Below are 12,288 nucleotides of genomic sequence, written 5' to 3' on the forward strand. Positions count from 1 at the left end.
TGGGTCATAAAGAGCATGAATGCACCAACAAGAGCAAAAATGCTAATGTATTCTCCCTTAAGCTTGATTCATGCTATATGCTTACTAAGGGTACAAATGGTGTGAAGGCTAAGTTCATTGGTAAACCATGGATGGGCTCAAAGAAGAAAGTCATTTGGGTACCAAAAAGCTTAGTGACTAACCTTCAAGGACCCAAGCAAGTTTGGGTACCTAAAAAGAATTGATCTTCTTTTGTAGGTTAATTATAAAGCCGGAGGAAGGCATTGGGTTTTTGATAGTGGGTGCACTCAACACATGACCAGTGATGCAAGAATGTTCAACTCAATCAACACCAATGGCAATGATGGTTATGATAGTATCATATTTGGTGACAATGGCAAAGGCAATGTCAAAGGGATTGGTAAGATTGCAATATCCAATGACATGGGCATATCCAATGTGTTGCTAGTAGAGAGCTTGAATTTCAATTTGCTATCCGTGGCTCAATTGTGTGATCTTGGATTCAAATGCATATTTGGGGTAGATGATGTAGAAATCATAAGTGTAGATGGCTCTAACTTGATCTTCAAAGGTTTTAGATATGAGAATCTATACTTGGTTGATTTCAATGCTAGTGAAGCTAGATTATCTACATGCTTGTTCGCTAAGTCTAGCATGGGTTGGTTATGGCATAGAAGGTTTGGTCATGTTGGAATAAAACAATTGAATAGATTGGTTAAGCATGACTTGGTTAGAGGCTTGAAAGATGTTGTGTTTGAAAAGGATAAGCTTTGTAGCTCTTGTCAAGCTAGAAAACAAGTTGGAAATACCCATCCTAAGAAAAGCATGATGAGCACTAGTAAAGCATTTGAGTTATTGCACATGGATTTGTTTGGACCAACACAATACACTAGCATTGATGGAAATAAATATGGCTTTGTGATAGTGGATGATTACACTAGATACACTTGGGTATTCTTTCTAGTGGACAAAAGTGATGTGTTTGTAACATTCAAATCATTTGTCAAGGGCATTCACAATGAGTTTGAAACAACCATCAAGAGAGTTAGAAGTGACAATGGTAGTGAGTTCAAGAACACTAGAATTGATGAGTTGTGTGATGAATTTGGAATTAGACATCAATTCTCGGCCAAGTACACACATCAATCAAATGGCCTTGTTGAGAGAAAGAATAAAACACTCATTGATATAGCAAGGTCTATGCTTAGTGAGTACAATGTGAGTCAATGCTTTTGGGCCAAAGTTATCAACATGGCTTGCTATTGTAGCAACCACCTCTATTGTCACCGATTAAAAGAAAAGACACCATATGAGCTCTTGAATGGTAGAAAGCCCAACATTGCATATTTTTGGGTCTTTGGTTGCAAATGCTACATCTTGAAGAAAGGCACTAGATTGGGCAAGTTTGATAAGAAATATGATAAAGGATTCCTAGTTGGATATTCCACTACAAGCAAAGCATATAGAGTTTGGAATTTGGATAGTGGTACTCTTGAGGAAGTTCATGATGTTGAGTTTGATGAAACCAAGGGTTCACAAGAAGAGAATGAGAACTTGGAAGATGTTAGAGGCATTTAACTTTCAAATGCCATGAAGAACATGGATATTGGTGAATTGAGGCCTGGACAAGTGAATGATTATGAAGATGATCAAGTGCAAGTGCTCTCCAACTCAAATGTGCAAGATGATACAAATCAAGCTAGTACAAGTGGATCTCATGATAATGAACAAGATCAAGTGGCTAGTACATCATCTCTACCCAATGATCAAGCAAGTGCAAGCAATCAAGTTCCAATCCTCCAACCAACCAATGTTGCAAGAGATCATCCATTGGATACTATAATTGGTGATATTTCTAGAGGTGTACAAACAAGGTCAAGATTGGCATTATTTTGTGAACACTTCTCATTTGTGTCATCCATTGAACCAAAGAAGATAGATGAAGCTTTGAAGGATGTTGATTGGGTGAATGCTATGCATGAAGAGTTGAATAACTTCACAAGAAATCAAGTATGGGAATTGGTAGAAAGACCAAAGGGACACAATGTGATTGGAACCAAATGAGTCTTTAGAAACAAGCAAGATCAAGATGGGATAGTAGTAAGGAACAAAGCAAGATTAGTAGCACAAGGCTATACACAAGTTGAGGGTCTTGACTTTGGAGAAACATATGCCCCGGTTGCTAGATTGGAAGCAATTAGAATCTTGCTAGCCTATGCTTGTGCCCACAACATCAAGCTATATCAAATGGATGTTAAGAGTGCATTTCTCAATGGATATATCAATGAAGAAGTATATATTGAGGAACCTCCTGGTTTTGAAGATGACAAGAAGCCCGACCATGTGTACAAGTTGAAAAAGGCATTGTATGGCTTGAAGCAAGCACCTAGAGCATGGTATGAGAGATTGAGGGACTTCCTACTCTCCAAAGGGTTCACAATGGGCAAGGTTGATACCACTCTTTTCATTAAGAAGATTGGAAAAGATTTGTTTGTGTTGCAAATCTATGTTGATGACATCATATTTGGATCAACCAATCAAGACTTTTGTGATGAGTTTGGAAAGATGATGGCTAATGAGTTTGAGATGTCCATGATTGGAGAGTTAAGTTACTTCCTTGGTCTTCAAATCAAGCAATTGAAGAATGGTGCATTTGTGAGTCAAGGCAAGTATATCAAGGACATGATCAAGAAGTTTGGCATGAGTGATAGCAAAGTCATTAGCACACCAATGGGAACCAATGGCAACTTGGATAGTGATGCAAGTGGAAACATGGTAGATCAAAAATTGTATCGGTCTATGATTGGAAGCCTACTCTATGTGACCGCATCAAGGCCGGATGTCATATTTAGTGTATGCATGTGTGCAAGATTTCAAGCCTTACCAAGAGAAAGTCATTTGAAGGCTACAAAGAGAATCTTGAGGTACTTGAAGCATACACCAAATGTTGGTTTGTGGTATCCCAAAGGAGCGAAGTTTGAGCTAGTTGGTTACTCCGACTCGGATTATGCGGGATGCAAGGTTGAAAGAAAGAGCACCTCGGGCACATGTCAATTGTTGGGAAGATCACTTGTTTCATGGTCATCAAAGAAGCAAAATAGTGTTGCATTATCAACCGCTAAAGCCGAATACATATCCGTCGGTAGTTGTTGTGCACAAATTCTTTGGATGAAGGCCACCTTGAATGACTTTGGAATCAAGTTCAAGAAAGTGCCATTGCTATGTGACAATGAGAGTGCAATCAAGCTAACCAACAGTCCGGTTCAACATGCAAGAATAAAGCACATTGATGTCCGTCATCATTTCATAAGAGATCACCAACAAATGGGGGACATTTGCATTGAGAGTGTAGGCACCAAAGATCAACTTGCCGATATATTCACCAAGCCATTGGACGAGAAAAGGTTTTGTAAGCTAAGGAATGAGTTGAACATATTAGATTTCTTAAATATGTGTTGATGCACCCCCCACTTATATGACATGCCTCTCCTTCGAGCAATCCAAGGTAAAAGTTGATTGGCATGGCATACATCCTTGCTAAGGACATGACTAGTGCATCTAGACATTTCTCCATTTTATTAGGCTCATTCATGAAAATCAAATGATTTTGATGATTGTATGGTATCACTATTGCTTCTATACTTGACTTGATCTAGTGGTAGCATATGACATGTTCGTGGGCTTTCAAACCTAGTGTTTAATCGGGAAAATGAGCTTTAAGTGTTTAACTCAACATGCTACAAGATAACCCTTATTTAGAGGTGTGAAGAAGCTTGTCCTTGGATCAAACCGAGTTAAATATCTTTGGCAAATATTCTAGTTTGAACCAAAATTGGGAAAATGATTCTCACCCCATTGATTGACATTGATAATCTCGACCCTACAAATGGTATTATATACATTTTGAACCTTTGTGACAAAGGGGAAGAAATAGTGCACAAAGATAGTGAATAGACATAGTGAATAGACAACAAAGGGGAAAGAAATAAAGATATAAGTGATAGGGGGAGTATTTGACATAGGGGGAGAGATATGACAAAGAAAGGGGACCAATCAAAATTTTGAGCACACAAGTAGGGGGAGCAAGCTCATGAACTTGTATGATGCATTTGAATGTGCATTTCATATGTTTGCTTGCATGGCACAAGTTTTAAATTTTAAATATCCATGCTTGTGTGATGAATGCTAGTTGTAAACTTGAAAGATGAAATGAAAATCTAGTATGCATAGGATATCGAGTGATTTCATTTCCAAGTATTACCAAGTGGTATCATTTCCAAATATTTACAAAGTTTTTACAAGTGGTATCTAGCTATCAAGTGTTCAAATGGTATCTAGCTAACTATGGTGCTAAGGATGGTATAATAGTGCACTCCGATTGGTATCACGCTTCAAAGGTCCATCTTTTATACCTTAGCATCATTTGGTAGACATTGTCTCCTATATTTCCTATCTAATCATATATGCAAGCTATAATTCAAACTCTTAGCACATATGTAGGGGGGGCAATTGCTACCATATGGAGTTCATGAAACTTGTCCATATCCCTTTACACATAGTAAATATGCTTGGGCAAGCAACATGGATTCAATTGAATTTCAATTCATATCTTTGTGTAAGGGTTGTTATCAATTACCAAAAAGGGGGAGATTAAAAGCTCTAGTTTGGTTTTGGTGAATTGATGAAACCATAAGTGCTAACCTAGTTTATCAAGTGATCATGAGATAGGTAGCACACTCCAAGTGGTGAAGCAAATGAAGATCATAGCATGATGATGATGATGGCATGGTGATGATCATGTGCTTCGACTTGGAAAGAAGAAATAGAAAAACAAAAAGCTCAAGGCAAAGGTGTATTTTGTAGGAGCTATTTTGTTTTGGTGATCAAGACACTTAGAGAGTGTGATCACATTTAGGTCTGATAGCCGTACTATTAAGAGGGGTGAAACTCGTATCGAAATGCGGTTATCAAAGTGCCACTAGATGCTCTAACTCATTGCATATGCATTTAGGATCTAGTGGAGTGCTAACACCCTTAAAAATGTTTATGAAAATATGCTAACACATATGCACAAGGTGATACACTTGGTGGTTAGCACATTTGAGCAAGGGTGAAGAAGTTAGAGGTGAAGATGAGTTAGTCTTGCTGGTCACCGAGTGACTGGATGCTGGTCTCAGAGGGACTGGTGTGTCCGGTCAAGTGTGATAGCGTAGACGCCAGTGTCGGTCATTGATCGAATGCTGGGTCTTGGACTGACCGGACGCTGAGGTCCAGCTTCCGGTCGTGTTGACCAACAGCGTAGTATGAAGTCAACAAGTGACCGGGCGCTAGCTGTGTCCGGTCAAGCATGACCGCACGTCCGGTCATGAAATATCGTTTCTGGAACCTTACTAGAAACGACCGGATGCTGGAGGCTGAGCATCCGATCATTTTGTGCGCTGTGTCCGATCAACAGATGACCGTTGAAATCTAATGAATAGTATTTGAAGCAGGAGACACGTGGCGTGTATCACGTGACCGGACGCTGAGGACCAGCGTCCGGTCAATATGACCGGAGCGTCCGGTCACCCCACGTTGTGCCCAGTGAAGGGGTACAACAGCTCTATTTCATGGGGGCTTCTATTTAAGCCCCATGGCCGGCTCAAGCTCACTCTCTTGGCCATTTGCATTGACATAGCAACCTTGTGAGCTTAGCCAAAGCCCTCCCACTCATCTCCATCATTGATTCATCATCTTTATGAGATTGGGAGAGAATCCAAGTGCATTGCTTGAGTGTTTGCATCTAGAGGCACTTGGTGTTCGTGTTTCGCTATGGGATTCGCTTGTTACTCTTGGTGGTTGTCGCCACCTAGACGGTTTGGAGCAGCGAGGATCGTCGAGCAGAGGGTGGTGATTGTCTCTAGCTCCGATCATGGTGATTGTGAGGGGTTCTTGACCTTTCCCCGGCAAAAAGCCAAAAGGTACTCTAGTAAATTGCTCGTGGCTTGTGTGATCCTCATCTTGTGTTGGTTGTGCGGCACCCTATTGAGGGTTTGGCGTGTGATGCCAATTAGCGCGTGAACCTCCAAGTGAGTGAATCGCCACAACGAGGAGTAGCTTGTCGGCAAGCAAGTGAACCTCGGTAAAAATCATTGTGTTCATCCTTTGATTCCGAGGTGGTTGGTCTTCATTGATATTAATTCTTGTGATTGATTGGTTCACTCCTCAACATGGCGGTATAACTATCTTGCTCTCTCCCTTTACATTACCGCAAACTAGTTGTCAAGCTCTTTAGTGTAGCTAGTTGTGAGAGCTTGTTAGTTTGGTTAGTGTGGCTCTTTAGTTAGCCTTTGAGAGCACACTAACTTAGCTTAGTGACATTGCTATTGTGTGGATAGAAACTATATAAACTAGAATTATGGTAGGTGGCTTGCATTTTTAGCAGGCTAGCACAACACTTGCTTCGCCTCATAATTATCTAACCGGTTTGATTAAGTGTTGTTGCAGAAATTTTTTTAGGCTATTCACCCCCCTCTAGCCATTAGGACCTTTCACATAGGTCATGGCGGGGTGCGTTCGGTTAGGAGTAAGAACACAGTCACGTAGGGTAATCAAAGGAATAGAATGCGCTTTTGTTTGGGGACAAAGTTTTTACCATGTGATAGTAAAAAAAGAGGCAGTATTTGGTATTGTACCCTCGTGGAGCCCCCGAGCGACCCGTGCTGAAAGTGTTCGGGCTAGGGTGCTTTACAGGAGCAAGTGTTGAATAAAAAGCGGTAAGACCGAATTTAGGGGAAAAACGACGTAGCTGTTCAATGTTCCAAGTGTTGCTGGGAACATTGCCGTTGTCGTCCTTCAGTCGGTAGGCACCCGGTCGGATCACTTCGGTCACCGTATAGGGTCCTTCCCATGGTGGAGAGAGTTTATGTTTTTCCTTCATTTATTGGGTCCTCTGGAGCACAAGATCACTGACTTTGAGGATGCTCCCCCTGATCTTCCTTTTGTGGTACCTACGGAGAGTTTGCTAGTAGTGAGCGGAGCGAAAGACGGTCATCTCACGGGCCTCCTCAAGCAGGTCAACTACGTCTTGCTGAGCCTCCGTGGCTCGGTCGCGGTCGAAAGTCTTCACTCTTGGGGCACCGTGGTCGAGGTCAGAGGGCAGCACTGCTTTAACTCCGTAGGCCAGGAAGAAGGGTGTGAACCCTGTGGATCAGTTCGGGGTTGTTCTTAGGCTCCAGAGGATCGCTGGGACCTCTAGAACCCATCGCCCGGCGTACTTGTTGAGTCGGTCGAAGATGCGCGACTTAAGTCCTTGGAGGACCATGTCGTTGGCATGCTCGACCTAACCGTTAGTACGTGGATGTCCAACCGAGGCCCAGTCGATCCTGATGCCATATCCATCACTGAAGTCCAGGAACTTCCTCCCGGTGAAGTTAGTCCCGTGGTCGGTGATGATGCAGTTAGGAACGCCGAACCGGTAGATGATGTCGAGGAAGAATTTGACCGCCTCTTCCGAGCGGATGTTGGTGATGGGCTTGGCCTCTATCTATTTGGTGAACTTGTCGACCGCTACAAGCAGGTGAGTGAAGCCGCCCGGGCCCTTTTTGAGGGTCCCACCATGTCGAGGCCCTAGACCACGAACGACTAGGTGATGGGGATGGGTTAGAGCTCTTGTGTCAGCAAATGGGTTTGCCGAGCATAGAACTGGCATCCTTTACATCTGCGGACGGCCTCCTCTGTGTCTCGTAGAATGGTGGGCCAGTAAAAACTTTGGCGAAAGGCCTTTTCGACCAACAACCTTGGGGCCACATGATGTCCGCAGATCTCGGTATGGACCTCGAGGAGGAGCTGCTTCCCCTGGTTGGTAGGGATGCACTTCATGAGCACCCCCGATGGACTCCGTTTGTAGAGTTCATCACCGACCACGATGAAGGTCTTGGCGCGTCGAGCGATCCATCGGGCTTCAGTCCTTTCGGGTGGGAGAACCTCCTCGAGGAGGTAGGCGAGTAGCGGCGCTCGCTAGTTGGTTTGATCGAGTGCCAACACGACGATGTTAGCGGGCGACGTCGACATGGAGGTACTAGGGTCGGAGCCCCCAAGCGTCAGCTTGGCGTTGGGGTCAGAGCCCCCGGGCGCTAGCTTGGTGTCGGGGTCAGAGCCCTCGGGTGCCGGCTGGGCATCAGGGTGTGTCTGGATCGGACCTTCTAGGATGCGGGCAGACGGCTCATGGACATTGTTGATGAAGACCCCGCTTGGGGATGGATCCCGCCTGGCGGCCAATTTTGCAAGAAAATCGGCGGCATCATTGTCCTTTTGGGGGATGTGATGCAGCTCGATCCCCTAAAATTTGTCCTCGAGCTTGTGCACCTCTTGATAGTATGTTGTCATGAGGGGGCTTTTGCAGGAGGACTCCTTCATGACCTGGTCGACGACCAGCTCTGAATCGCCACGAACATATAGTCGCATAGCACCAAGCTCGATGGCGATGCGTAGACCATTGATAAGGGCCTCGTACTCCATGGCGTTGTTCAACAGCCAGGAGGAGACCGAGGTGGCGCTATGGAAGTCCCTAGCGGACACCGAGACAGTGCTTCAAAGATCCCTAGAGACCTTGGAGGTGGAGTGGAATGCCCTGGAGTCAGAGCGGAAGGCCCGATCGGAGGCCGACCAGGAAGTGCTCGCGCTTCAGGGCCGGGTGATGGGGACGGAGGAGGCAAACGCCCAGCTGCGTGAGCAGGTGACTCGGCAGGCGGAGGGACTCTCCATCCTTGAGAACACCCTCCTTGGTACGTACCTTTTCTATTTTTTGACGAGTTGGTTTCTTCCTTTAGCTTGCTTCTGAGCTTGTCGTCCTTCTTCCAGAGCTAGGTGGAAAGATGACGTTTGGCCGAAATGCGGAGGCGCTGGCCATGTCCCTCGAGGAGCGATGTGCTTTTGAGGGGGAACTTGACCAGATGCGCAATGTTGCCCAGCTCATCATCTCGGAGGTCTTCGGGTTAGCACCAAGTACCAGCACGCCCGCCATCCGGCTGGCGGAGGTTTCGAATGAGGTTCGGGCCCTCATCACCGACGGGCTGTTTTATGGGTCGTCGAGGGTGTTGACTTCAGTGGCGATGTACCACCCGGACTTGGACTTCACCACCATCTGTAGTGGGTATGCCGACGGCTGTAGCATGGAGGACATCCGGTCGCTCGGGGAGAGCTTGCTGCCACACGCAAAGTTGTTGGTCGAGCAAGTTTCCGCGTAGTGGGTGATGGATGCTCGCCGTGCGGACATGGCCGGAAGCGTGCGTCAGGAGGACGTCGCCCACACTACGGATGGCGTGGAGCCTAGGTCGGAAGTGGACATCACCCCGCCTCCAACCGAGCCGAATGTTGCCCAGTCGGAGGACGAGCAGCCACTTCCCTCGCCGGTCGAGCCGGTAGTTGATGCCGCCGCGGAGCCGTAGTGGAAGTAGTAGAAATACTTTAGCAAATGTAGAAGATAATGTCATGGGGGAGCCCCCTGTGTAAAGTGTTTTTGTGTTTTCATGAATACAGTAACTTTGTTTTTTGTGATGGAACTATTTCATTCGGGGAAGCTTGTCCCGTCCGTTCCTTATTTTTACCTTAGCATGACTTTGTTTTTTATTCTCTTCTTTTTTGCACCTACCCATTCGCACCGTAGGCTACAACCTTAGGAGCCTGGGCGTGGTCCGTGAGGCTCAGTCGCTCATAACCATAGGTAGAGGTGGGGTGCGATTGATCGGAATATTTAAAGCAAAGTTACGTAAGGCAATTAAAGGCATAGACTACCCTTTCATTCGGGGGGAAATGTATTTTATCATATGATAGTAAAAAAGAGGGGTGGCATTGCACCCCCGTGGAGCCCCTGAGCGACCCGAACTAAAAGTGTTTGGGTCAGGGCGCTTTATGGGAGCAAACGTTAAGTAACAAATGATAAGACTGAATTTTAGGGGAAGAAACAACATAGCTGTTCGCTGTTCCAAGTGTTGGTGAGAATGTTGCTGTTATCGTCCTTCAGTCAGTAGGCGTCTGGTTGGATCACCTTGGTCACCGTATAGGGACCTTTAGTCGTCCGGATCCTTGCCCGCTACACCCCCTTTCTTGGCCACTGCTTCCTTGCCTTTTCCTTCCTTCAGCCCGCCGGCCTGTCACAGAAGGCGCTTGAGGAGCTCATAGTCCTTGTAGAGGTGGTTGACGGGGTAGGCGTGGTTGGTGCACGGGCTCTCCATGAGCTCGTTGAAGTGGTACGGAAGGCCTTGATGGGGCTGCTTGTCCGTGTGATCAGTCGTGGCGACCAACGTGGAGTTGGCCGGTCGGTGACGATCTTTTTTGTTCTTTTTGCCCCTCTGTGTGGAGGGGCCCTCGTCCTGATCCTCGCGCTTGGCCTTGCCTTTCCCTCAGCCTCCGTTGAAGCGCTGTGGGAGCGGTGCTCTCTGGATGCGTCGGGCAAAGGCCCATGGTCCCGAGCCATCTGGGCTAGGACTTCGGTTGTTCGGCCAATGGCCGCGCCAAGGGTGTGTTTCACCACTCCTCGCGATGATCCGGTTGGGGCCTGTGTCGCCTGCCATCAAGGCCGCTCAACGGACGCCATCATCATGCCGGGACCGACATCGGTTGCTGATGACGCTGCGAGCGTCTTGGTTCGGCCCGAGCCGCTCGCGTATATGCGGTCGGTGCGGAGCGGGTGCTAGGTCAAGCCGCGGCGCAGATGCGGCCTCCTGTGCCACGCTCGGTGGCTATAGCGGTGAGCAGGTGGAGCGATTCATCTAGTGCGTCCCCACTCCCCTGGTAGGGAGAGAGGCTGCGAGTCGGTGTCGTGACGTGGAGCTCTCCGCCTGTTGAACGACAGCGATCTCCACCAGTGCCCGGAGGTTTCGGTGGATCGCCTGTTCCTAGGGGTCGTTCGGCTCGGGAAGGTCGCGCAGAAGCATTGCCGCAGCGGCAATGTTCTAGTCAGCCCGAGCGAACTGTGGGGGATCGTTCCCCCCATCTGTGATGTTGCGTTGGACCTGGCGAGCACGACCCCGGGTGCCGCTCGCCGGTTTATGCGCACAGGACGTAGCGTGGTGCGCCAAGCGCACCGACGCAGGTGGCGGCTGGTTCTGCTGCCGTTGTCATAGCTCCTCGCCATGCTCTCGTGTGAGCGCGAGGGTCCCCGCACAAGGGTCTGGAGGGGTGTGAGTCTGCAAGGACTCCGCTACCACCGACGGCTGTCCCAGAGCATCCGCCATAGCGCATTCCCAGGACAGACGGTGGCTAGGTGCCACATCACCGATGCTGGAGCTGTCACTCTCTACATCATCATCCATGAGGTCGAGGAAACAAGTGAGAGCATAGCTCGCTATCCCCACGAATTCGGATGTGAGAGGGGGCAGCGCCAGCATCCTTCGGAGCCCCCGGGCATACGCATCCGTGGGGGATGCAAGGCCGTAAGGGAGCTGATCGCATCGCGATAGCAGCAGGGACAACGAGGTCCCTCCGGATAATTAGCGAAATATAGTAAATAGCGAGTAAACAATAGTATTACTCACAGCGGGGTTTGAGCTGAGAGTTTGCTCGGAATGAAGCGCAGGCGCCTCGTTGTTGAAGTCGTCGTGCGTCCCGGAGCCGATGGAGGGCGCCCCTCCGATGGGCGCTGGAACAAGTGCCTCCTCGCGGAGGTGTAGTACGCCGAGCCGGTCGGCGACGAAGTCTAGGCTTCCGAAGAGGAAGGCCTGGGATGGCTCGAAGACGGGTGGAACCCACATCCCAACAGGTGGGAGTGCAGGAAACTCCAGTGAGCCGAAGTGAGTCATATCGCTTGAGCCCGCCATGGCGAAGGTGGCGGTAAAGTGGGCCATCCGATGACCAAAAAGTGTTGAACGTACAGCGTCTTCCCCATGGATGGTGACAACTGTCGGTGCAGAAAGTGACCAACATGTAAATATTTGTAGTTTTGCTGTACGTTGTAATCGGAGATGGCCTAGCACTCAATGACACAGGGTTTATACTGGTTCAGGCAACGTGCTCTACGTCTAGTTTGAGTCGGTCGGTGACTTTATTCCTGAGCCCAGGTGCTCAAAGTTTGTTGTGGGGTTACAAACGGAAGGGAGAAAGATGGGGGGTACAAGAGGCCCGGTCGGACTCTAGTCTGAAGGGCCGAGAGTGACGGGAGCCCCGCTATGAGCTAAGTGTTCGAGCGTGTGCTCGGTATAACTTTAGAGTGTCTAAAGTTACAGAGGGTGAATTGAAGTAAGTGGACTGATCGATCTGAATGAACCGAGTCATTTTTGGGAGAGAGCGCATCCCCTTTTATAGATGAAA

The sequence above is a fragment of the Miscanthus floridulus genome, chromosome 1 (genome assembly GCF_019320115.1).
Source record: "Miscanthus floridulus cultivar M001 chromosome 1, ASM1932011v1, whole genome shotgun sequence".
Classification (NCBI taxonomy): domain Eukaryota; kingdom Viridiplantae; phylum Streptophyta; class Magnoliopsida; order Poales; family Poaceae; genus Miscanthus; species Miscanthus floridulus.